Source organism: Python bivittatus, unplaced genomic scaffold, assembly GCF_059951505.1.
Source record: "Python bivittatus isolate LINGU-HERP-01145 unplaced genomic scaffold, Pbiv_v1 ctg000480_np1212, whole genome shotgun sequence".
NCBI lineage: Eukaryota > Metazoa > Chordata > Lepidosauria > Squamata > Pythonidae > Python > Python bivittatus.
In genome coordinates, this window is record NW_028277075.1 from 101,956,070 (window position 1) to 101,982,626 (window position 26,557).

General features: G+C 39.3%; 1 long non-coding RNA gene across 1 annotated transcript in view; it reads right to left on the minus strand.

Annotated features, from left to right (window-relative positions):
• Window positions 1–9,012: 9,012 nt before the first annotated feature.
• LOC112540562 (uncharacterized) overlaps window positions 9,013–26,557 on the minus strand; it is a 33,320-nt gene continuing 15,775 nt past the window's right edge. Inside the window, exon 3 of the long non-coding RNA XR_003084652.2 lies at window positions 9,013–9,307. This is a non-coding gene — a long non-coding RNA (uncharacterized LOC112540562). The remainder of the gene's footprint in view (window positions 9,308–26,557) is intronic.

Here is a 26,557-nt window from a genome sequence, read left to right on the forward strand (position 1 = left end):
TAAAGCTATACACACTCACGAACGTAACAAATAACTTACATCACTATGGCCCCATTCCAGGTCTGTACAATTTGTAACCCACTAAGTGGAATCCAGTTTCATGGCTGCGTATTATTACTTGCCAGGCTCTTTACTCCCATGTATATGCAGACATAGTTTCTGTGTCCAAGTCACGAAGGAGAAGGCAAGGAGCCATCAAACAAAGCTAATAGCTAGAAAATGTGCAACAAAATGTGTAATTTGGGGGGAGGGGAATCACTTGTGAGGTTTAACTCATACAAAAATGGTATTATTAGCTGATATAAAAAGTGACTGATTACAACTAGAAAAGGATGTTCAAAAATAAGTATATGTAAAACATTCTATCTGCAGCAATGTTTCCATTCCATGGAACTCCAGAACATTCCATTCTTCCTCTGGCAATTGCAGATCTAGTCTGGAGTTTTTCTGAATTGTCACAAATCATTTCTGGGATACCACTTTTAGAACATCATGAAGCATAGCTGAAATACCACAAAATACTTTCTGTTCCTAAAGATTTCTAGATTTCCTGGAAAGTTGGAAGACCATGCCCAGAATAACCAGATCAGCATGGCCTGGGGGAAGAACTGAATGTTCTAAGGTTTCCTGAACTTTCTGTCATCAGAGATAGACCTTCTGGCCATACCTTCTGAATAGGAACTCTGTTGGAGCAAAGCTGCTGTACATGAAATATTCGTATCAGAAAGTAGTGTTTAATAATCACAATATGGCCCCAATGCATGACACTTGACTCTTTTGCATTATTAGTCTCAAATTCCCAATCTCAGATTTTTTCCCCCAGTCAGTAGATTTTTAAATGCTAAGCAACAAAGCATGTACGTATGCATAGGGAAGTGAACAGGTATGTTGTAAAAGTTTACATTATGCTGTTAAAATTTAAGCGCACACACTTCTCATTTTTTCATAAAAAAATAATACATACAGGCTGTATTGAGTCTTGCTGGACACAAATCTTATGGGCCTACCATATTTAAACCACATCCATTATAACAGTGATCATTTTTTACATTTCTCCTCTCACTTCATTCCTAACTTTATGTTGGAGCAGAAATATACAGTCTGACAACAGAGCTGCAGATGGTTCCCCAAAGCCTTGGACGAACCTCCAAACCTCCTGCAAATGCTGCTGCCAAAATGATAACGTTCAATGTCACAATAGAGAAAATGATTAAACAAGCAGAAATAAGCATATTCAATATTATTTTAGATAAGTTTCATTTCAGTTAAATGTGAATGTTTGTTTACATTGTTTGACATTTAAAAATATAGTTAGAGAAAAATTAGATCAAATTTAGTTTTTGTCTTACTTCATCCAGTTCTTTGGTGTGGCCTTGCCCTGCCTTCCACTTAACGGCCAAATGTAGCCCCATCCGAAAATATTGCACAACCCTATCTAAGATTTACATGAAAAGCAAAAATATACAAGTTTTGGCTCTTGTTCCTTCTTTGTCCACCACTAATGATAAAATCTCATGTCCAAACAGTTTAGGTTGACAAAAGATAACTTTACATAAGCAGGTTCTGCAAATTTTTATTTTTTATTTTATTTTATTTTATTTTATTATTATTATATTTATTTTATTTTTGGATGAATATTGCACAGTTATATCATGGAGAATGCATTCAGAGATAACCTTGTTGTGATTACAGAACTCACTGGTGGACAAAAACTGTTTGGTAGACAAAAATGGAATAAGAGCCCATGTTTTCTCATACATAAAACATGGGAATTAAATACAACTTTGTGTCTCTACGTTTGGGTAGGAGTAAAGCAGTAGAACTGATTTTGGAGGGAGAAAAGAAACATTTGTTTGAATTGTATTAATTAATATTTTAAGTTAATGCTTTAAAAATATGTCAATAGTAAATTAAATCCTGTTAATGAAGCCAGGCCTCAACTGACAAGATTCAAAACATCCTCTCCTCTGTTGGCTGTGCTTAACAGAAACATACGCACATACAGCTTTGGAAAGTTTCTTTAATAAAATAAATTACAAAATGTAATGATCAGCACTTAATTATTCATGTGGCAATTACATTACAGCTTTTATCTGATTACGTGAAGGAACTGTATGATAAATTTGAGTTAAACACATTTTTGAAATAAACTACAGCAGTGCAGATGACAAACCCAGTGCCACAAAAGCGTAAAGTCAAACAGAAGTCAGATTGCTAAAATAGTTGTTTTAATGACAGAACTTCCACGTATTTACCTCCTGTACTTCACTTGCATTTCAGGCCTTAACCTGAAACATCCGCATAGCACTGAGATTCTGCTTGCATTTCCTAAATCAGGATGTGATGTGAAAGTAAAGATGTCCTCAAACAGACTTTGATTTCTGGCGTCCATACAGTCTTCCTGTCAACAATACTCTCTCTTTCAAGACTCTGAAATACCACAATGGAGGAATGGCTAGCGAAGAAGACAGAATTAGCAGAAATGGCAAAATTGACCTGTCTGTTTAGAAAACAGACAATAACTTTTCTTAGTGACTGGAAACCCCCCATGGGCTTTTGGCTGAAAAAAGAAAAAAATGAACTTGTGATTTATGGGTTTGATGATTAGGAAGGGTAGAGTATGGAAAGAAGGAAATTATGTTGTAACCTTAGAGAGGATAAAATATAGATGTACTTGTAACTGCTGTTAAGAAGATCAGAAGCCACTTCTTTATAACTTTTTTCTTTTTCTTTTTCTTTTCTATTTCTTTCTTTGCACTTTTTTCACTTATTACTTCTCTTTGCTTTCTTTACTTTTCCTTTCAAAAATTGTATTGTTTTTATTCTCTTAAACATTTCTTTATTAAAAATTACACACACACACACACACACACTATCCTTCCTTCCTTCCTGCCTTCCTAATCCTACCCCCCTCACCCCCATATTTTGTCTTGGCTTCCCAGCCAAGTACTTTTTCCATTCTGATCCTGTTTAGTTTTCCAAAATCAGCCTATTTAAATAAAAGCCAAACGGTGCCAAATAATCTACCTACCTCTTGACTTTCTCTTGCACATGATTTCAGTGTAAACAGCCAATCTGCAGCATCATTAAGTTTCGCTAGGCATCAATAGGGTGAAACTGGTACCTTAAATAAGTACATTACAATAGCTAAAAATAGGGAAATAATGGTTCTAAGAATTAAGTGCAGAAAAAAATTAGAAGTACATTAAATGGCCTGGGTCTTTTGAACCAATAGATATTAGAAGAATAAGAAAAGGAGGAGAAGGATGAGGAGAAAGCTGCTGAACACAGACTCAGAACAGGGGGGAGAAAAAAGATAACTGCATCCTTGGAAAAATATACCGGTGTGGTAATCAAAGGCAGAATCCACATTAAAATGTATGATCACCCTCCACCACTTGTCAAAGATGCCCACCTTTCATGTTTCACCTTTACATGATCTTACGAGGTCTTTATGAGGTCATAATGAATTGCACGGGTACATCTCCTCAGTGGGGCCACCTACAAACATCGAGAAGAGCTGTGCTACCCAGCAGCAACTTTTCTAGTTAGTGTTGCCGTGCACGCTCTGAAACTCCATTCTTCCCTTGATATCTTAGCAACAGCAAAGCCTAAATCTTTTCAAACATCTCTACCCTTTCCTTCATAGCTTTGTGCAAACGGAAACTGAAACCACGATCTGTGCTTTTTCAAAATGGGCTCCTGCACAGTTTTCATTGTACTGAATTCATATATGTTATAGCATACTGTCATAGTATTAAGTACTCCAGGAACAAAAGTCTAAAACCTTATTTCACAAATGTCTGAAATTCTTGGGCTCTTCTTGGGGGGATTTTCCCGATGTCTTTTTTAAGGGTCTCCAGATGCTCCGTCAAACCATCCAACCATTTCAGGAATAAAATAGCCTTCAGCTTCTTTTGGACCAATGTCAGCAGGGCTCATTAAATGAATAACTTGGCTACTTTTGATAATTAATAATATTATATATTATAAATATATTAATGTAATTAATGTAATAATGCAATGCATGTTCAAAAACCTGCATTAGATTCAGCCAATTCCTGAATCTCAGGCTGAGATTGGGAAGTGGGATCATTTAAAAAAAAAAACTCTTCCGAGGAAGTGGAATTCCATCTTTAAAGGGAAAAAAAAAACAGAACCAAATCTGACCATTTTAAAATTTTGTGAGCACTTCAGTGCTTTGGGTGACTGCAGAAGTATATCTCAAAAAAAAAAAAATTACTGCTTTGCTTTCATGTATGAAGCTGCTGCTTAGACTGAAGGTAGACTGAAGCAGCATTGAAGTCATTGTAATATATAAATAAATATCTCAAATGGGAGGAGCAGAAAGAATAACTCACAGGTTTATTTTCTAACCAAGAGCTCTCTAAACAAATCCTTTTGGGGAGGCCCACTGAGTCTCCTATAAGAATTTGCTGCATGTTATTCTCTCTTCCTTCATAGTCCTGTCTCAGCTGGGCAAAAGGAATGAGACATTTGGAGTCAATAAAAGAAAGGAACTGTTTGTAGCTTCTGATCTTTTCCGATTCTTTTCCTTTCTAAACAGCTGCTGTTTTTCAGGATAGGGGTGGTTAATAATGCAAATACATACATGCATACATACATATTGTGACAAATTAGATAGATAGATAGATAGATAGATAGATAGATAGATAGATAGATATTCTTAGTTTCCCAATCCTTGTTCTAAAGTCCATCTTTTTCCATTCCAATGTTTAGTTAGAACTTAAATTTGGGTTGCCTCCCTTCTCTTCCTCCACCCTCACCAATTTTGCCCACAAAGATAAGACTAGCCTTTAAAAAAAAATATCAAGTGTTGGTTTATTCTTCTCTTTTTTTACATGTCTGTAAGTTTCTAATTTATTAATGTAATTATGATACTTCACTGTTCTGGCTCACCTTTGTGTAGTATAGATCTCTTTGTTTGTTTTGTGTACAGGTACAATGCACCATGGGGTGTATTATGTACAATGAGTGAGCTACGTGCAAACCTCACTATAAAATAAGGTTGTTTTCCTTTATTATTTATCAGTATGAAACCAGCTTGTAATGGGGGTCTCTTTACTGGGAGGACTAGTGCCAAAATGTTCTGTTTTGTGTGTTTTGTTTTGTGTGTTTTGTTGTGTGTTTTTGTGTGTGTGCGTGTTTCTTGTATTGTTATTTGTTTTTACAATTTGTAAACTGCCCAAAGTCGGGTGGCATATAAATTTAATAAATTATCATCATCATCATCATCATCATCATCATCATCATCATCATCATCAATGGGCTCTATTATGAGGTAGTCTGCAGACCAATTGCTCATGCCAGGAGAACTGGAGCAGAGGACTAAGGGCTTCACGTGCTACTATTTCAGTCTGGCTATGAGCGTGCATCAGCTTCTTGGCTATTTCTTTCTGTGTTTTGATCAGTTTAATCTTTTTATTTCGCTGTACAAATTATGAAATGGAACATGTAACCTAAGTGTTTTATCCATCCATCGGGCTATGTATGAAGATATCAAATTCTCTTTAGAGTTTTCCAGTAATCAATAATATTAATCTGAAGCATTCAAATTATCCCTTTTTTATGAGCTGCTGGGGCAAAGGTTGAGGTGTTTTTAGCCGATCATCACCCTCTTGTAGTCTGTCTGGAGTATTGCATTTGTTTTTGAATGTTTCTTTTAAACTGCTATTTGGTTGTAGTCTGGACAGCTCTGGAATTTATCTTCTTCCTCTTTCAGAGCTTGCATTGCAATACTTAAAGTTAATAAGGACACAGTCAGACTTGCAAGTTTCAGTTATTATAGCCCATTTCAATAAAGTGCAGTTCTCGTCTTCCTGGCAGTCCCAAATCCTTTGGAAACTTGCCTGTAAGGCGTTTCCAGTAACCAAAGTCCAAATCAGTGGCCAGAAGTGTCATCAGGTCACACAGTACAATCAGACTAGTGGGGATGACATCAATCTTGAAAGTCTAATTGTACTGTACCTCCCCTCCTACCTATACCCCAGTTGTCAGGGCCAGCTCCAACTCTAAGTAGTAGTAGTAGTAGTAGTAGGTGCTTCAGATAATCCTGTGGAACAGCAGCCTGCCTTGGAGAGCAGCAGGGAGACGCTTGAGGCTGCAGAACATTTTGGGCAGCTGGAAGTAGCAGAGGGTGAGAGGCCTGACCTGGGGCCTCCTCCCAGCCTTAAGGCATGTAAGTCTGAGCAAAGGGCAGAATAGAGGAGGTCTATGCAACTCCTCATAAGGCAAGGGCATTCCCACCAGTGATTGCTTGCAACTGGTGGGGGCTGTATTTTAGAGCCACCAGTAGCAGGCCATCCTTCACTAGGAACAACTGCTCCGCTTATTGGAAACTCTGTCCATTTGCGCCTAAACTCTTCCCTATGAAACCTCTGTTCCTTTGAGTACTTTGTGAGTACTGCTCAAAACTATATGTGATTCCGCACACGCCCTGCCTACCACTGCTTGTAACTGCACAAATCCAAGTAAATCTTTTTGCAACTGAACTCCTTTGTGTGTGTGTGTGTACACATGTGGCCTACACCAGTGAATCAGGGAGATGTTTGTCTGAACTGCTTCCAAATATTATCTTATTTTCCAGGACTTAAAGAATATTTCAGCCCTCTTTGCCTAGGTAACAGTCCTTGCATATTTCTGTTAAGATGACCTCCTTTACTTGCTACAGGCTAATACTCTGCATGAAGTCATTTCAGAGTTCAGTGAAAGTGCATGTTGGGTAGATGAATAGAAAAATGTAGAGAAGATTCTCCTTAAATGGTAGCTGCAGATCTAACCTCATTTTTTAAAAATTCAGGAAGTCAGGATATGAGGAGAATATAAGCCTAAATTGTGAATAAGTGCTGAGAGCAGCAGTGTCCAATGCCAGACCTGCTGGATGAGAAGCACAGAGCCCTGAACATAAAGCAGGATTTCCAATTGCTTTAGAAGAGTGAAATGAAGTGAAAACACTCCCAAGTTGAGTTCAACTCCCGATGACTCTATCCATGCAATTTGCTTGGCAGTGTTCCAGAAGTGGTTTGTCTTTGCTGTTTTCCAGGATGATTTTTCAACTTTCTACTCTGTCCTATAGTTCTAGGATTCTTGGACAGTCTCCATCCCAAGTACTAACTGGATCCAACTCTCCTTAGCTTCAGCAGAGGCAAGGCATATTCCATATCAAAATTACTCTTTGCCATTAACCAGCAAGGCAAGGCTTACTTAAAAAGTTAAGCATGTGTGTGTATGTGTGTGTGTATACATATATATACACACTACCAAAATTCTCACGTCTGTAACCTTCAACTGGACGAAATGGTGTGTCATAGGGTAACCATCTTTGAACCAAGGTATCTCAAATGGGCCAACTTACAGAATGTGTCCAAAATCCAGGACCCATTAGTCCTATGGGATTGAAATTTGTGGCCGCTTCAGGTCTGTTGCGCCCCTGTGCCACCATGGTCAGCCCAGGTCCCATGATCATCATGCACATATCCCTGACCTCTTTCCCCCCTCCCTCTGTCCCCTGCACCCAATTGGCAGGCAGCAAGGCCCGACAGGCGAGTGGCAATTGGCTGCTTTGGAAATGAAGTCAAAATTTTAAATGTCTTAATGGTGGGCATTGAGGGAAGGACAAGGGAGTGACTTGGATGCCTGCTGGCAAGGAAGGCTGGCTGGAGAGCACCGGTGGTTGATGGATGAGCCATCTTTCTCCCTCAAGGGAGGGGGCCCTTGGGGATACGCCGGAATGTAGAGTAGGGGTGCAGTTTTCCTCACAAAACGGGACTCCCTTGGTTCCACCTCCCCCCAGCAAAGTGGCAGGCTGAGGAGGAGGGGGAGGGGGAGGAGGCAGCTTCACTGGGGCTATCCTGAGGGTCATGAGGGGAGGGCAAACGGCACAAGCCTGTATTATACATGGAAATGAAGGAAGGGAGAGAGGGAGGGGGGAAGGAAGGAAGGAAGGAAGGAAGGAAGGAAGGAAGGAAGGAAGGAAGGAAGGAAGGAAGGAAGGAAGGAAGGAAGGAAGGAAGGAAGGAAGTTTTCTGACCCTCCCTGCAGCTTTCCACAAGCAAAGTCAATGGGGAAACCGGCAGCAAGTCCTAAGTCGCTCCCACTCCCACTGCTTTTTTGCCCTTGGTCATTCTGTTTCTCTGTTTAGGTAAGGAAATATCTCTGAAATGATGACCCAGCGGGTCACGGCTTGTCTAGTGTGTGTGTGTAAGTATAAATATATAAAAATAAAATTTGGGTCCTCTAAGAGAAAAAAGGACTGCCATTAAATTCCAAAGGAATCTCAAATCTTCTCTGTATGGATGCGGGTAATCATCTAAAGCAACACAACACCCACAAGAGCCATGGCTCATATTGGACACTGAAGATGCATCCCCTTCCCCATACTTTTCTTTAAATGGGAATCTTTTAAAATGGTAAGGTTTTAGTGATATTGGGGGGGGGGGGGTCCTGGCTGTAGTACATTGGCATCCATAACAGATAAAGGTATGGTCCTCTTTTCTAAAGCTCTGTTAAATAGGAACTGTAGCTGCCTTTTAATGGTTGCATCATTATCCTATAGCATCTCACTCTCATATAAAACATACTCCATCATGCTGAATGTTTCTTCTTAAATTATGTCCTGAGCCAAAATTTGGGGCTCAAATCCTTCCCTTTCTGCTGCTTACTACAACCACCATTTGATTGCCCTATGCATATAGATCCATTAGGACTTTTCTTTTCTGGTCAAGGAACCTGCATAGGCTGAGACAAATGAATTCTATGTGTAAAATACCTAATTGTTCTTTTCAGATAGTTTATCTTGGTTTCTCTGTGCATAATTAGCTATTTGCCTTGAAATTTTGTCACATGAATTTTTTACTGGGGATGCCTTTTTCTTCAATAAGACCTCATTGTCTCCGAAGTCTCATCAACCAATCATCTTCTTCCTCAAACTATTACAGTAATGAAATGCATGAAATGCATGAAAAAAAAATTAATACTACTTTAATGCGCCAAGTATTTATATTTTTAATTTTTTGTTGTGATAGCAATGCTCATTATTTCATTTATCCAATTAGCAATCTCTTGTTGTTTTCTATTTTTGTTTCAGGGCCCAGCCCTGTAAAATGTAATCAGAACTTCTTTGAAACAGTGGGATTCTGCATACTTGTCACTTCCTTTTGGACAATCATTCGGACCTTTGGGCAAGTTCATTCATCCGATTCAACTTCTGATTTTTGGCTTCCACAGACTAACGTGGCTCTCCTCCTACAATGTTCCTCTGCTTGAATGTGTGGGGAGGCATCTTGACCTGAAGGAAGGAAAGAAAGAGATGAAAGCTATGTCTAGAATTCATGGAACTCATGATGACTTAGGGTTAGAAACGAGGCCAAGACATTTAAGCACTTTTGCTCTTGGCTCACTTCCAAAAGAAACTATTTGACTGCCTAGTCATCAGTGAGTACCAAGCTATCAGTATTTACTTCTAAAGCACATTTCTTTGGAAGCCAGCCCACTGACTTCAGTGGAAGCTGGGACATAGTAAATCCACTTAAAGTATGTAGCCAAGGCATGTTGTCCAAGGCCAAATGTATGAAGTTGTAACTTAATTGTGGTGGCCAAGCAATTTGAAAGATTGTATTTTAACATCTAAAATTCTATACTTGAAAGCATTCTGAAGTATAGTTCAAGGAATATAATAATACATGGGATAAAACAGAAAGCACAGAAAGAAGGGAATAAATCCATTTCACTTTGTTTCTCTAATCTTACATTTGTTCCTGTGCAGTGTGTAAACAAATCCTATGACTCTTTATTTTCCTGCAAATTTCTCCATAAGCAACTTTGTCTGCTATAAAACATTGTATTATTTATTGTCATATATATACATATATATGTATATATATATATATACATCCCCAAATATATGCATTTATAGGGAGAAACTATATTGCAAAATTCAAAGAAGTTCAAATACCAGGAGATTTAATTTCTTTTGGTCCATGTAATTGTGAAATTGTTCTAAATTTGTATCAAAGTAAATTAAAATATTGTATAGTAGAATTATAATAATTTCCAGAGACCCATCTGTGTATAGTTTAAAGAGTAACCCATTAGAACCCACGGTTTAAAAAGCCTGCAATAAAAAATATGTGCAGAACTAACATTACAGAACACACAGTGCTATTTTAAAAAAAAAATCAACAACTAAATATTGGATCTTGTACTTTGTAGTATTCCATTGAATATCAAACACATTTGTTCCTTCAATTTTTAAGTATTTGTTTTCCTCTCATTTTTGTATTGGCAGGTTTAATGTTATTTTTTCCTGTTATACCCAGCTTTGTTTCTGCCATTATATACATTTTATAGAAAGAAGTAATGCATCATTCAATCTCATGCTTTCAATGCTTTTTTTTCTGTCTCTTTCAGATGGAATTTTGTTTGCTATTCACATCTTTTTAATTACCTGTATTTTGCACTGTGGCTGTATGTCCTTTTTCCTAAAGTCTTGTAACATTATGGTTGACTCAATGAACTAAAGAATGTAGAAGAAAGGGAGGTAAAAAGAGCTGTAAAACTAATTGGCGTCCAACATGTCTTGGGCTGTGTTTAATTTTCTTGAGGGGAAAAGAGGTCAAGAATGGAATGAAGTCAATGAAAACTAGTAGAAGGCTCACAGGAAAAGTGAAAAGTGGAAATGGCCAGCATTAAAGGGCCAATAAATATCCTAGGGACAGGAAATGAACTTTAAACAAAGTATATTGTACTAGTTCTACCTCCATTTGGGAGTTATTAAAATGAGTATTAAAAGAGGTACTTTAAATTGCCAGATGTTCTTCACATTAAAGCTTTTAGCATAGTTTTCATTTATTGGAAAACATCAGGAGTCCCAGATTGCATAAGCTGCACAGTTAGGAAATTGATATTGAAATGCAGTGGTCTCATTTAAATTTTCAAGATGATTTCTGTATTCTAGATTGGTGTCCTTTGTGTCCTGTTCTGTTTCAATGACCTTGTTCCTGGAAGAAAACACCACAGTAGAAAGGAAACGTTAATTTCCCATTATGTTTTGCAGATGAACGTACCTCTGTCACCCAACAAGCCGGGTTAACTATAGATGGGCCACATGTTGTACCCGGTACAGTGCTGCACTTCCTTTGTTTAGAGCAGTGTTTCTCAACCTTGACAACTTTAAGATGTGTGGACTCCAAGTCCCAGAATTCTGGGAGTTGAAGGCCACACATATTAAAGTTGTCAAGGTTGAGAAACACTGGCTTAGAGTATGGTTTAGAATGGCCTAGTTTTGAGTTGCTCTTGCTCTCACAAGCAATTTATCATTAGGAATTTCTGCCAAATACTAAATTGTACCATTTGGTGTGTGTGTTTTCTTCAAACAGAAAGACTTGATTGTGTGATATGCTAGGATTCCTTTTATTCACCTCTAATAATTGTGGGATTCATTAAAAAAAAAAAGGAAAGCTATCAGATGACCAATTTTCATGACCCTTTAGCACACTGCAGGAAACTTTGTTCCTGGCTGACCCACTCATCAGAATCAAGAAGGCTGAAAATTCTTTCAAATCGAGCTATCACAGCCAGCCTCAATAGAATGAAGTCCGAACCATGAGCGTTTTCTCCCAAATGCAGGGGTCTCACTTTAGTGAGCTCTTTTTAGCCCTGCATCATTGTATTATTATATTTTCAGCAAGATTCTCCCTCCCGCTTTGTACAAATAAAGCAAGTAAAAGAAAAAAGTTTGGCTACATCTTGCTAGTCACTTCAGCTCTGCAGCAATATGTGATGCTGTATAATCCTCTGTTTGATTCCCTTTGAATTCAGTGGTAAGCATACTTACTATTTTAGAATCAGACTATAGACTGAAATTTGGACAGTCTGTGTGGATCCTAGAAAATTCACTTCAGTGCCTCTAAAGTCCTCTGTCTGGATTCAGAAAGGTTGAAACTGTCTGGATAAATGGAAGAGAATGGGCCTTCCGGCCCTGCCACCCAGATCCCTAACCTTACTGTCCTGAAGAGAAATTCAAGCTTCCAAGTAATAACATGTAAAATAAAATGAAGGATTGTTTCCAAATTTTTCATGGAAATTATTGATGCATCCAGAGAAATGGACAGAGATGGGTTAAAAAATCAGGAGTCGTCTGGTAGCACCTTTTCCAACTAACCTGTTTTATTAAAAAATGCATAAAGCTTTTGGCAGATGCACCTCACTTCATCAGATGCATCCGTTGAAGCTTATGTCTTTTAATGCATTTCTGAAGTGAGCTGCACCTCCCAAAACTTTATGCCTTTTAATAAAATCAGTTAATCCAAAAAGGTGCTACTAGACTCCTGATTCTTCGCCACCACAGGCAAACACAACTCTCCTCCTACAAGGTCTAGGTAGAAATGGGTGAGAGTTTGGTTTCTCTGTTTCTTATTTTTTCATTAATAATTGCTTCATTCCATTAGTAGGGTTTTTCAAATCTGTATTCAAATATTTAGATATTTGTGAATATATTTCTTCAAACTTCACATTTTTGTTTCCAATTTGCCTGTGTACAGAGTAATTGCTATTTTCTTTTATACTGCTTTTTTCTACTTTACTTTCATGAATTTCGGTCCACTTTTCTCTAATACATATTCTTCTTTCCATTGAGAAGCCGAAGAACAAAAAAAAAAGCTGGCATAGATTTTGAAAGGTAATGGATTTTGAGTTCCTGTATTCTTTGAAAAGTGACATTTGGTACATTCACATTCTAATGTGTAGTAAATACATTTCTCCCCATTCTCTATTAAGGTGTTTTCCTCCAGAGTCAAAGGCCTTGCCTATGGAAGCTCTCCTTCCTTGCTATATCTCTCTGCTGGTGTGGGCGTGTCTGCTGAGTTTCCTGGACTGGGTCTTTTGAAAAGTCTGATCCATCAGTGGGTGTATCCACAGTATAAAGCTTTCCTTTTTCACAATAGTAAGGATATATGTGTAAACTACTCAGTAAATATCCACAAAGCCTACTAATTCAAGCTTCCAATACAAATATAGGACTGAAATGCACAGGAATGTCTATACAGAAAACGTGTTTATAGGAATTTCTTCAACTATCGACTTTCTTCCCAGGAGCTCAATATCACATGGATGATTCCTTCCCCTTGCACCCATTTTCCCTCCATACATGCAAAGAGAGAAAAAGTGGCTGAGGGATACTCATTTAGCTTCATGAATGGGGGAAGATGAGTCTCTCTGATTATAGCTTAATATTTTCACCCCAGCATTAATTTGTGGGTATTTCTGGTGCCAGTAGTTCTAAATTAGGATATTGGCCAAATGAGAGAGATTTTTTAAAAAATATCATTTAAAATCTTTCAAGATTCACAAGCATGAAGGTCACTGAATGAAAGGTTTTTGTAAGCTAGTTCTCCATCAGAAGGTCTACCAAGGTTCCTCCCCCCTGCTTTTTTTTTCTTTTTTCTTTTTTTTGCCTTCAAGTCAAATTTGACTTGGGGTGACTACAAGTCCCATGGAGTTTTCTAGGCAGCATTTTCAGAAGTAACTTGCCACTGCCTTCTTCCAAGGGCTGAGAGGGAGTGACTGGTCCAAGGTCATCTAGCTACTTACATGCTTAAATGAGGACAAGAACTCAGATCTCAGCACTCAGCCAATGAGCCTAAATTGGCTTTCTTTGCCATATAGAGAGAGCAAGCAGTCTAATTCTGCCTTTGGCTCTGCTCCCCTCTGGGATTAAACATCAATAAATTATGCAAAGAAATCAATGCTGGTCAACTTTTGCTTAGTGGGTCCCTTTCAGATGTGTCAAACTATAACTTATAGATATAAGACACCAGCTTTATTCTAATCTTTCTTTTAACTGTAAATTAAAATCATATTTGTTCTTGATCCCTTCCACTATTATCTGTCTGCCTCTATCTGTCAATCTCTATCTATCTATCTATCTATCTATCTATCTATCTATCTATCTACCTACCTACCTACCTACCTACCTACAGTGGGGCAAAAAAGTATTTAGTCAGCCACCAATTGTGCAAGTTCTCCCACTTAAAAAGATGAGAGAGGCCTGTAATTTTCAGCATAGGTATACCTCAACTATGAGAGACAAAATGGGGAAAAAAATCCAGAAAATCACATTGTCTGATTTTTAAAGAATTTATTTGCAAATCATGGTGGAAAATAAGTATTTGGTCACCTACAAACAAGCAAGATGTCTGGCTCTCACAGACCTGTAACTACTTCTTTAAGAGGCTCCTCTGTCCTCCACTCGTTACCTGTAGTAATGGCACCTGTTTGACCTTGTTATCAGTATAAAAGACACCTGTCCACAACCTCAAACAGTCACACTCCAACCTCTACTATGGCCAAGACCAAAGAGCTGTTGAAGGACACCAGAAACAAAATTGTAGACCTGCACCAGGCTGGGAAGACTGAATCTGCAATAGGCAAGCAGCTTGGTGTGAAGAAATCAACTGTGGGAGCAATAATTAGAAAATGGAAGACGTATAAGACCACTGATAATCTCCCTCGATTTGGGGCTCCATGTAAGATCTCACCCTGTGGGGTCAAAATGATCACAAGAATGGTGAGCAAAAATCCCAGAACCACACGGGGGGACCTAGTGAATGACCTGCAGAGAGCTGGGACCAAAGTAACAAAGGCTACCATCAGTAACACACTACGCTGCCAGGGACTCAAATCCTGCAGTGCCAGACGTGTCCCCCTGCTTAAGCCAGTACATGTCTGGGCCCGTCTGAAGTTTTCTAGAGAGCATTTGGATGATCCAGAAGAGGATTGGGAGAATGTCATATGGTCAGATGAAACCAAAGTAGAACGTTTTGGTCTAAACTCAACTTGTCATGTTTGGAGGAGAGAGAATGCTGAGTTGTATCCAAAGAACACCATACCTACTGTGAAGCATGGGGGTGGAAACATCATGCTTTGGGGCTGTTTTTCTGCAAAGGGACCAGGATGACTGATCCGTGTAAAGGAAAGAGTGAATGGGGCCATGTATCGTGAGATTTTGAGTGAACACCTCCTTCCATCAGCAAGGGCATTGAAGATGAAATGTGGCTGGGTCTTTCAGCATGACAATGATCCCAAACTCACCGCCCGGGCAACGAAGGAGTGGCTTTGTAAGAAGCATTTCAAGGTCCTGGAGTGCCCTAGCCAGTCTCCAGATCTCAACCCCATGGAAAACCTTTGGAGGGAGTTGAAAGTCCGTGTTGCCCAGCGACATCCCCAAAACATCACTGCTCTAGAGGAGATCTGCATGGAGGAATGGGCCAAAATACCAGCAACAGTGTGTGAAAACCTTGTGAAGACTTACAGAAAACATTTGACCTCTGTCATTGCCAACAAAGGATATATAACAAAGTATTGAGATGAACTTTTGATATTGACCAAATACTTATTTTCCACCATGATTTGCAAATAAATTCTTTAAAAATCAGACAATGTGATTTTCTGGATTTTTTCCCCCCATTTTGTCTCTCATAGTTGAGGTATACCTATGATGAAAATTACAGGCCTCTCTCATCTTTTTAAGTGGGAGAACTTGCACAATTGGTGGCTGACTAAATACTTTTTTGCCCCACTCTATCTATCTATCTATCTATCTATCTATCTATCTATCTATCTATCTATCTATCTATCTATCTATCTATCTATCTATCTAAACACTTTTTAAACCCCTGGTCTAAAAAGGCGCAGCCAGGCACAGCCAGAAACCTTTTTAAAGAATGTCTCGTTAAAACTGAAACCTCCATCTAACACCTGCTAAAGCTTAAAAATCTGGAAACAAAATAACTTGTTCCCAGCTTTTTTCCTAGAAAAGCAGAAAATGAGGAGTCAGTGGACAAAAATGTGAACGTCTGAGTTAAAAAACAAAAACCAAATGAGGTTCTCTCATGAAAACATAAAAATTGAACTGTAAAAAAAGGATCCATGTTCTTCTAAACTGTACTTTTCACACATTTTTTTCTCAAGCGCATGGAACATTGACTGCAAGAGCTTATCTCAAAAGTCAGCAGGGTGGATGGAATGCAGTTTAACAAAACCTGGCCATCTTTCAGCAAGAGTGGGTGGATTTTCAGCACAGCAAATGTTTATGGATTATAAAGTATTTGCCATGGTGACAAAGCTTGATGAAACATCCCACCAGCCACAAACGGGAAGCCCTTGCAGATTGTTCCGATTATTTGTACCCGCAGCTTAGTCTGGTTGTATGTATGTGTGCGTGTGCGGGATACATTTCTGCACGCTCTTTTCCCAAAAAACCCGATAAAACAGTTCGGGACTGTTCACACACACGTCCTCCACTGAACTATCTCTGGCCTGATGTAGCATGTGTTTTGAATCTAAAGGTTTTCCTAAAAGCCAGTTTTTGGCCTCGGTGCTTGTTTTTTTTAGAACCAGAGAATGATCCTTTGTTCCTTTTAGAACGCACCTTCCCAGAGTTCTGAAAATCTGGTTTACATAAGCAAAGAGTGAAAGCATACAGTATATGTGCATCTACATAGTTTATTATGGCAGAGGACAGCATCACAATGACCTCTGAAGCAAAAAATATACTGGAATGTATACGGCCACTTATACTAAAGAAATAAATGTATAGGCAGTTTTTTGGGAGGGGTGGATTTTGATTATGATTGTTCACTGCCCCCCCCTTTTTTTTTAAGCAGCCTCTTTTGACTTCAGATTGAACAGAGAAAGAGCAGATTGAACAGAGAGGAGCATGGTCCAGTCTCTTCCATCTCCCAAAGCAGAAACAATGTAAGAATCTGAATCCTTTCTTCAAAATGGGGAACCTCTTTTCTGTGGCAAATCCTGTTCTCTGGCAGGAAATCTCTTGGGGCCTACTTGCCTTCAGTAGGCCGTGCTGCAACCAGGAGTGGCCGTGGCCGTAGCCTAGCTGAGAGCTTATGGAGGGATCAAGTGGCAGAGGCTGCTGAGGGTGCTCCTCAATAGACCATCAGAGGTAAATGACGGCTAAACTAGGAACACCAGAAGCTTGGCTTATGAAAAAAGCTGGAATGGCTTGCTTCCCACCAAGTTCCAAGCAGTATTGAGTGGGTTCACATCTCATGAGGAATCCTAAAACCTTTGGGGCTCTTAATGTAATGGGGAAACTCAGCCTAATCGTTACATATCCTGTCCTCTCCTCAGTTCTCTGTAGAGCCAAAGAGACCTGTGTTGTTGCAGAACAGCACTCATGGCTGCTGCTTTGCTCTGAAAAGAAACCCAGTGGCAGACATGTCTACAGGGTCTAGCACTTTTGTTAAAACAAGGAAAGCAGCATTGTGCCGTTGTGATGCAAATTCCACCCTTTTTGTGTACGCAGGCAACATCATAACACCCATGCAAAGTTGGTCAAGTTTACAGCCCGGTGCTACTTTCATCATTTGACACTCCGCATCCCCACCCTGGGGATGCTTGTGCCAAATGGGAATAACACTAGTAGAACTTCATGTCACCTGTATTTTGGCAGTTAACATACAGATAGTAAAACAATAATGACATTGCATCAGATTTGGATGCCATGCAGATTGGATTCACACATTATGTTAAGCTGGATAGTTTGCCTGATTTGATAGATTGATTGACTGATTGATTGATTGATTGATTGAATTTGTAGGCTGCCCCATTCCAGATGACTCTGGATTTTGACATAAGGTATCATGTTAACTAGTCCAGATACTGCTCAACTTGATTTGAGGACAAGGACTTTGGAAAGAAACTAACCAACCCCAAGGTCAGTCTGAGGAGAGTCTGTGGCAACCCACTGACAGCTCTCAAGTGAAATTTGGAAAAGCAAGGTTCTGCTGTACCTTTTCTAGCATGAGAAAAATATAAATACCTACATGGATATAGTGTTTATGGTTTTTTATTAGAACGGTATGGAATTTTAAGGACAGTTAGACCATTAGAGGCAAAATATGGATGAACTCCAAATTTCAGATATCATGACTAGGGGGTGGGGGGGATTAGAGACATGCAGCATTAAAATCAGAATTTTTGTTAAACATGCCTATACATTTTGTTTCAAGACGAAATATGATGAAATTTCCAATGAAAATAGTTCCTATTATCCATGAGTACTATCTATGGCAAGAGCCAGTTTGGTGTAATGATGAAGGCACCAGGCTAGAAATAGGAGACCGTGAGTTCTAGTCCCACCTTAGGCACAAAGCCAGCTGGGTGACCCTGGGCCAGTCCCTCTCTCTCAGCCCTGGGAAGCAGCAAGGGCAGACCATTTCCAAGAAAACTGCAGGAACTAGTCCAGGCAGTTACCAGGAGTCGTCAATGACTTGAAGGCATCCAAAAAAAAAAAACCCACCCTATCTATGGCAAGTGTCTGATAGGGAATCTGTGAGTGTTTTCTGCAAAGGGAAGGGCTGACGATCATGAACAATGGTTTCTTGTATGTGGTAGAGCTGGTTTTTAGGGGAGCAGTCAGAGGAATGTGCTCATGGGTCTTTTCCATAAAAGACAACTGCTGTTACCTCAGCCAGCCAGCTAAGACACCTCACAAACTATTATGCAACTGTTAGAGATGAGAGATTGGGTAACAGTGAGATAGTTTGAAGCATCACCCAGGATGCCTCTCTCTCTCTCTCTCTCTCTCTCTCTCTCCCTCCCTCCCTCCCTCCCTAGATGCTGTGATGGGATGTCCAATGTAATGGAGTGAGCAGAAGGCTGCCCTGAGGGGAAGAGAGACTTACCAGTCACCAAATCCAGCCTCTTTCCTCCCTTCCTTTCCCTTTGCACAAGCTGCAAAAGCATTTTGTTTTATTTTTTTGGCATGGCTGTCATAGTGTTACCATCTGCGCTCCATTTGTAGGAGCTCTGGAGTTGTGTGACGACTAATTTGAAGCAGAGGTTAGTGGAAGGGGAATTGGAGTCAGAACAGGGTGAGTTGGAGCAATCTATTCTCTCTTCCATGAATTACCGTCTGTCCCAAATTCCTCCAATCCAGCTTGGAATTTGAACATCATCTGACTATGATGCACAACGCTAGGCTGAATGTAGCTGCTGCAGCCTGTTCAACAAATGATGGTTAAAACAATTCATGGTTTATCATTTCATTAAAGAGTATTTCTCCAGGAAAGAAAAATGAAAACGAGGGGCAAAATAACAACAACAACAACATCTGCCACGAAACACCCCAGACTTAACAATTGTTGATAAGAAAGACAAAGAAGTCTGGATAGTGGACACTGCAATACCTGGAGACAGCAGAATAGAAGAGAAAGGACAGGAGAAAATCACAAAATACAAAGACCTACAAATAGAAATAGAAAGACTGTGGCAAAAGAAAGTAAAGATAGTACCAATAGTTATAGGTGCCTTGGGTGCAATCCCAAAGCTTCTGGAGCACCACTTGAAGACCACTGGCATTGGCAAAATCACCATCATCAATTGCAAAAGGCAGCTTTACTTGGAACAGCTTACATCCTGCAACGATACCTTTGACACCATCAAACAGCAACATCTGCCTATCCCAGGTCCTTGGGAAGGACTCAATAGGTGGATAGAAATGCCAAATCCACTCTAAACATCCAGCTGACTGTGCGACCAACCATAATAATAATAATTACAGCTTTGGCCAGGAATGCATGCCAAGACCCTTTGATTTCTGGAATAGGATTCTTCTGTCATTCATATAACTAGTGGCAGAAGCAGCTGTAGTATTACATTTTCCCCAAACTTGTCTTTATAAACAGAAAGTTTTACCTAACTTTTGACTGGATTTAGAAGCTAGCAGAACTGCTTAGCTTTCCACAGATCTCCAATTTTTGTGATGCAATTCAAGTTGTGAGTTATACCTTGAACTGCACAAAATCGCTAGAGGCTTTGGCCCAGAAGATAGATAAGACTGTTTTCTTCATCCAAGCCTGTTCAGTTCATAATATCTGCAATAAAAGTATTTATTCCAGAAGGAAAAATCTGCTGGTAATATTGTAGTTAAAGCTTATTCACCATAGGTCCTCCTCCTGTGCCTTCAGACCACAGCAATAAACAACAAATTGATGGCTGGTGTGGGTCTTCCAGGCTGTGTGGCCGTGTTCTGGAAGTTTTGTTTCCTAATGTTTCGCCAGCATCTGTGACCGGCATCTTCAGAGGGCAGGAGCACAGACAGGAGCGGTTCTCTCTCCTCAGAACTGCTCCTGTCTATGCTCCTGCCCTCTGAAGATGCCGGTCACAGATGCTGGCGAAACATTAGGAAACAAAACTTCCAGAACACGGCCACACAGCCCAGAAGACCCACACCAGCCATCGTATTCCAGCCATGAAAGCCTTCGACAATACAAACAACAAATTAATATGGCTCAAATATTTCACTTACAAAATTGTCCTTGCTACTACTTCAGCTTTTTACCTGGTAATTTTACTGTGATTTTCCTTAACAATGTTAATGTAGGGATATATATATATATCACTATAAAATTGAGTGTGTGTATGTATGTATGTGTGTATGTATGTGTGTGTGTATGTGTGTGTGTGTGTGTGTGTGTGTGTATATATATATATATATATATATATATATATATATATATATATGCTCAATTTTATAGTGTTCTCAGCCTAGGGAGTTTGGAAATGTTATAAAGAAATTCATATGACATGATGGATCAGACAATATTCAGGATCACATGACATTCATTAATTACCCCTTAAGAGTACAATATGATTTCAATCCTAAAGAAGCCAGTGGCAAATCACTTCCACACCGTTGTTAGGAAAACATCATAGATGGATCCATGTAGGCACCAGGAGTTAAACTCGACTAGAAGTCTTTACATTTAAACATGCTTATGATGAGGTTATCCCTTCTGTGCTTCTAATCAGTGCAATTAAAAATTTGTTTGTTCGTTTGAATTTATAAGCTGCCCAACTCCAATGGACTCCAATGATATAAGTCCCCCCCGCCCCCATTACAGGCACGCACTATACACATTCCACAAGTCAGAGGGTCATTTGATTCTAAATGGCACTAGTGTGTAACCAAACTGCTAATTTGCTTGCTCAAGGACAGCCAGTCCACATTTATTATCTCAGCTTTCAGGAATGCAAACTGAGATATGCCTCAATTCAATTTTTAAAATCTTTCTTTTAAAAAAGGCTTGATTCTAGCCAGGGGAGAGATGCAGCTCTGAATTTAGTTACAATTGACCAAATTAGATGTATTGTTTTCTTAGATTCATTGCAAATGGCTAAGTTTAGAGTCTAACTACCAGAATGCATTTTTACTAAAAACCAGTGTAGATTTTGCTGCTAAATTGCTTGGCTGCTATATAATTGGAATTCTTCAGGAGTGGAGCTAAAAGTTGCAAATTAAAAGTAGCATGGTCAAAGTTTTTTGACAAGGAGGAATGACAGGTGACTAAATGGTGTGAACCGGGATGGTGACGAAAGTACAAGAACAGGACCCATCTGATCAGGAAGCAAAGAAAATCAAAACAGAATTATCTTTCATTAAGAAAGTATCTTTTAAAGTAAAGTGAAGGTATGTTAATAAGAAAGTTCTGTTTCTTTGCAGAAAAGTTTTACGGAGTGGAACAAATCCTTATCAGGTGCTATGCTATCAAGGCTCTTCTTGAGAGCCTAAATTTTTCAAAGTAGCATCTGTTTGGTTAGATAAGCTGGATTAATTAACAGAGGGCAAGTAAGGTGACCAAAGGAGCATGAGAAAAAATGTTTTTCTGTAGGACTGTGAAGATGTGAGAGAATTGTGTATTAACATGTAAATTTTGCAAAGACCTGATCAAGTTAGAGAAATCAGAATAAAGTTACACAGTTCCAGAAACCTCTTATCAAGGTAGCTCCAGTGCAAAGCCAAAACAGCACTTTGAGTTTGAGTAATTTGGTACAGTTGTACACTTGCTTAGTCAAAGGAATTGCAAGACTCGGTGTGGAGCTTTGGGTGAATCTGAAGTTTCTTCATGGTGCAGACCCTTGCAATGCTAGAGACACCCATCTCTTATACCATCCTTCCAGATGTGTTGGATTCCATAGTTCAGTGAAGTTCAGGAACATAATCCATTGCAGCACCATCAGCAGCAGAAACTTTAAAAATCCCAGGTGGCTTAGAAATTATAGGGACTCTGCTGAACATGATGCTCCCAAAACCTTGGGTGTGCCCAGAGGCACCCATGAAATCTGGAGATTTCATTAGAATGATGAAATATGCATTGTGACATCACCTTGCAAGCTCCACCCTTTATGTGTATGTGTATGATGTCACAGTGCATGTACAAAAGGAACAGAGCTGTGATGCACATTTCATAATTTTGCCCCCTTGCCTCTCCATGCTAAGTCTTGCACACATAGTTATACTAAGTATATGCTTTATTCTGAGATTGTTCCATTGGGGGAAAAAAATCATTTACATTCTGAATTCAGTGGCTAAAAAAGTGGTGAAATTAATTATCACAAAGATCTTCGCTTTTAAATTTTATTCAGTTTTTACAAGCGTTAGGAAAAAAAGATATTAAAGGCCACATAAAGAATTTTAAAACAAGAAACCAAAAAGTCCTAGGGAATTAATCATAATCCTCTGAACAGTGTAGCTGAAACAAAAATAAAAGCTGGTTAAAATGTAGTGGGATGTAATAAAATTTTTTAGATATTTTAATACTCTTTTTTGTCATTTTTCTTGGGAGTGCTTCAAACAAGAAAAACTTTGTTCTGATGTCTTCATACTTAGTGGCTCTTTAAAGTTAACAGCAGCCAATCTTCCCTGAAAAATTATCTGCCTACAGTGGGGCCAAGGGGCACAGGTAGTCCTAGATCATGCTGCTAAAATTCGATGCCAAAATGGCTGGTTTTATTTTTGTTTTTAAATAGGTTGGAAATGGCAGAAGGAGGTATCAGGAGGCAAACAGCTGCTTTCCCATCATTAACCCAATTCCCCCAAAGTCTTAAAACTGGGCCACCAAAATTCAGCAGCATAGTTTTAAAACATTTTTGAAAGCTTTTAAAGGATGGAAACAGGAGCAGTTTACCTTTTCACCCCAGTTTCCAATCTTAACCCTCACCAAATAAATAAATAAATAAAAAGTTGGGGAGAAATTCAGCCCCAGCCTTTCCCATAACCCTGTGGATTAAGAGGAAGGAGTAGCAGTATTGGAAAGGGAAGGGAAGGTAAAGGGGAGGTCCAAACTGGGTGGAGATTAGGCAAAGGGAAAAGGTAGATAGGAAAGGAAAGGGAATAGAGATGCCCTATTTATGCATTATATAAAGAGTTAAATTTAGCCAGCCAAGCAACAGAAAAAGAATCCTGTGCCTTCCAAGTGGGCTGATGGTTATTCCTACCACGGAAGATATCCATGCTAGGGGGATCTGCAGTCTATTGCCCCTTCCATCAATTGGCTCCTTTTCATGTAAAATTACATCCCCCTCACCACCAACCCCACCCCTTCGCAGGTACTGTAATTTCTTGGCAAGAAAATTGTGTCTTTCAATTCGCTGAAGAAGCATCTAATATAAGAGTTCAAAATAAGGTTCTCCAAACTTTTTTGCAGAATATTAATACTTAGGGATTTTTTAAGGCTGCAATTCTAAGCACACATCAGAGTAAAACCTCCATTGGATGCAAAGGACTTATTTCTGAAAGATGTTTAAGGTTGCAAAGAACTGAGCAATGTTTTATATTCATAGGTATTTCTATACTCAGGCAAATCTGGATTCCTTTCAGAACCTGGAAGAGTTATGCTTTTGATTTATTGACCATGGCAAGAAAGTACATTCATTTTGGTTGTGGTGCATTTAATGAATACTTTTGCCACAACTTTACATTATGCATATCTTCTACCTATCTGAAAAAGTTGCAGTCTGAAGAACTTATTTCCATCTGAACTGACCCATGGAAGGAAGGAAGGAAGGAAGGAAGGAAGGAAGGAAGGAAGGAAGGAAGGAAGGGAGGGAGGAAGGAAGGAAGGAAGGAAGGAAGGAAGGAAGGAAGGAAGGAAGGAAGGAAGGAAGGAAGGAAGGAAGGAAGGAAGGAAGGAAGGAATCCCTTTGGGTGTTTGCAATTTCATTTTTTCCTAAGTATTCTAACTGTCCTAATTTAAGCATTCATTACCCTCGAATTTTAATTTTAGCATTTTGATCTGAAAAAAGCATAGAACAAATCTAAGAGAGTAAACAAAATGCAATTTTCATCTGTGCGAGAGAGAGAAAGTTACGATTTGAGAGTGCAGAGATTCAGCAAGTGTGTGCACATACCAAACATTAGGGCTGTTCACAATTTAAAGAGGGAATTTTCAAAGTGGGAAACCACCCCCGTTCTTTGGAAGGCTCACATGGCTCTTTTGAAAGCTCTCCCCATATATTCCATAAAAACAAATCCTCGAGAAAAACACATGAATGAGAAATGTTTTGAAAAATGTTATTGAACATCCCAAGAGTATAATTATTATATTGATATTTATGCTAGTATATGTGTAGTTCCCAATACTTCATGAGCAAAGAGCAAGATGAGGATGAGCGTGGTGCAGGACTCAAGTCTGGACTACTGAATCCTGAGTTCTTGCTTAATAAAATGACTGTGCACAACCCAGAGACAATATATAATCAGTAGCACCACCATGCTTGACCTCATCAAATTATAACCTTCAGGACTGACCCAAGACTGTTGCTGCCTGCAGGAGTTTAAGAGTTTCTTCCTTCCAAGTTATCCAGACATATGCAACTGCATGTAATTTATTTATTTAACAGGATTTGTAGTCTGCCCTAAGCCTAACAGACTCTGGACAATAAACATAAAGCACACAATACAGAGGCAATAAAACAACTGATGGAATAAAAGGTGTAAGAAAAAGAACACCAGGACAAGATCATTCCTATGGTGATGGAGCCTACAGTCAACTAGGGCTGAAGACAGGCACATTGGGATAGTCTAGCTTTTACCTCCTTGCAAAATGCACAAAGAGATGGAGCTGACTCAACCTCAGGGAAAGAGTGTTCCAGAGTGTGGGGCTACCACAGAAAAGGCCTGGCACCTTGGTCATGTCCTTGGAAGGGGATCTCAATAGGCCATCTCGAGAGCTTTGGACCAGATGGGTGGGCTTGATTCTGGCAAGGCATTGCCTGGTATATTGTAATGCTTTATATGTTAGAACCAAGACTTTGAACTGGGTCCAGAGGCTTTCTGATAACTGATTTTAAATTGGCGTTACAGTGGCAGGGTTGTGCCACTAGCAACTCGGCAGTGCATTTTTGATCATCTCCAAAGGCAGCCCCATGTAAACTATGTTACAGTCACCAGCCTACTGATGGTCAAGGTATGAGTTACCAATGGCAGGACATCCTGGAACAAGTGGGGTCCTAACTGGTGCACCAGCCAAGCCAGGCAAAACTTCCCCTTGGCTCCAGCTTGAGCAGGAGTTGAGGACCTCCAAGTCATGAAGCACCTCCTTTGGGGGGAAATGACCCATCCAGATTAACTACAGGGCCAATTTTATCGGATTGCTCAGATTAGTTTGCTTGTTTGTTTATCTGAGACCCATCTAAGTCTCCATAATACACACAAGGTCAGCCTTCTCATCTGTGATTAGATGAGGGAGGTCTTACTGCAGATTGACCAAACTGCGCAGCAGCCACTGAAAACCAGGGCCTCCAAAGGTCCAGTGATCGGGGAATGAGGCTGAGTGCAAGGGCTGAGACAGGGCAATGGTATAAGTGACTGGCGCTGCATTCCCAGAGCATATCTAGTTGTGCCCTTTAAGACCTTGCTGTCTCCGCTCCCTAGCAGCTCCTAGAATCTATACCTGCCTCTATTTATTTAAAGGATTTACTCAAAGTGCTGCTTTGATGTTTTGGTTAGAAAGTTAAATGAAATCATTTTCATGTAATTACCATCAAAGTACTTTCAGGAAAGGCTCCAGGGGTTTCTCCTTGTGCCCCAATGTACCAAAGCAGGTGGTGAACCTTCTAACCAGAAGATATCCAATGCCTGTTGTCCTAATAGCTCTGCTCCCAGAAACAAATTTAGGTATTAGAGTTCAACTTCCACATGTATCATTAGAAAACACGACATAGATGAATTCCTCTAAGCTCTATTTGTTACTTTCATTTGGTCCCGTTTTACTCCTTTTTATTTGACAATTATTTTGCATGACCTCCACCCTTGATAATTCATACCATTTTAATATTTCCAGTAGTATGAATAATTGCATGCATTACGTTAAGATATGAATGCATTTTTTAAAAGAACAATTATACCCATTCATGGCCCAATTGTATACTCAGTCAGATACCTTTTAGTTGTTGATTTAATATTCTTCCCTTCTCTCACTTTACGTATGAATGAACAATGAAAATTCACCAACTGAGAGTGCAGAATTGCAATCCATTGCATTCCTGGATCTTGAACCTGAAGAATCACAACTGAACCAGGCAAATATTTAATCAGTCCCAGAAAACTATTAGAGAAAAGCATGTAGAACCCAAATTCCTATTTAATTTCCAATATTGATTGAACAGCAGTCAGGAAACTAAGAGGAATACAATAATCTGGTGTCCTTTAGACTGGTGCAATTTTAAATTTTCTCTG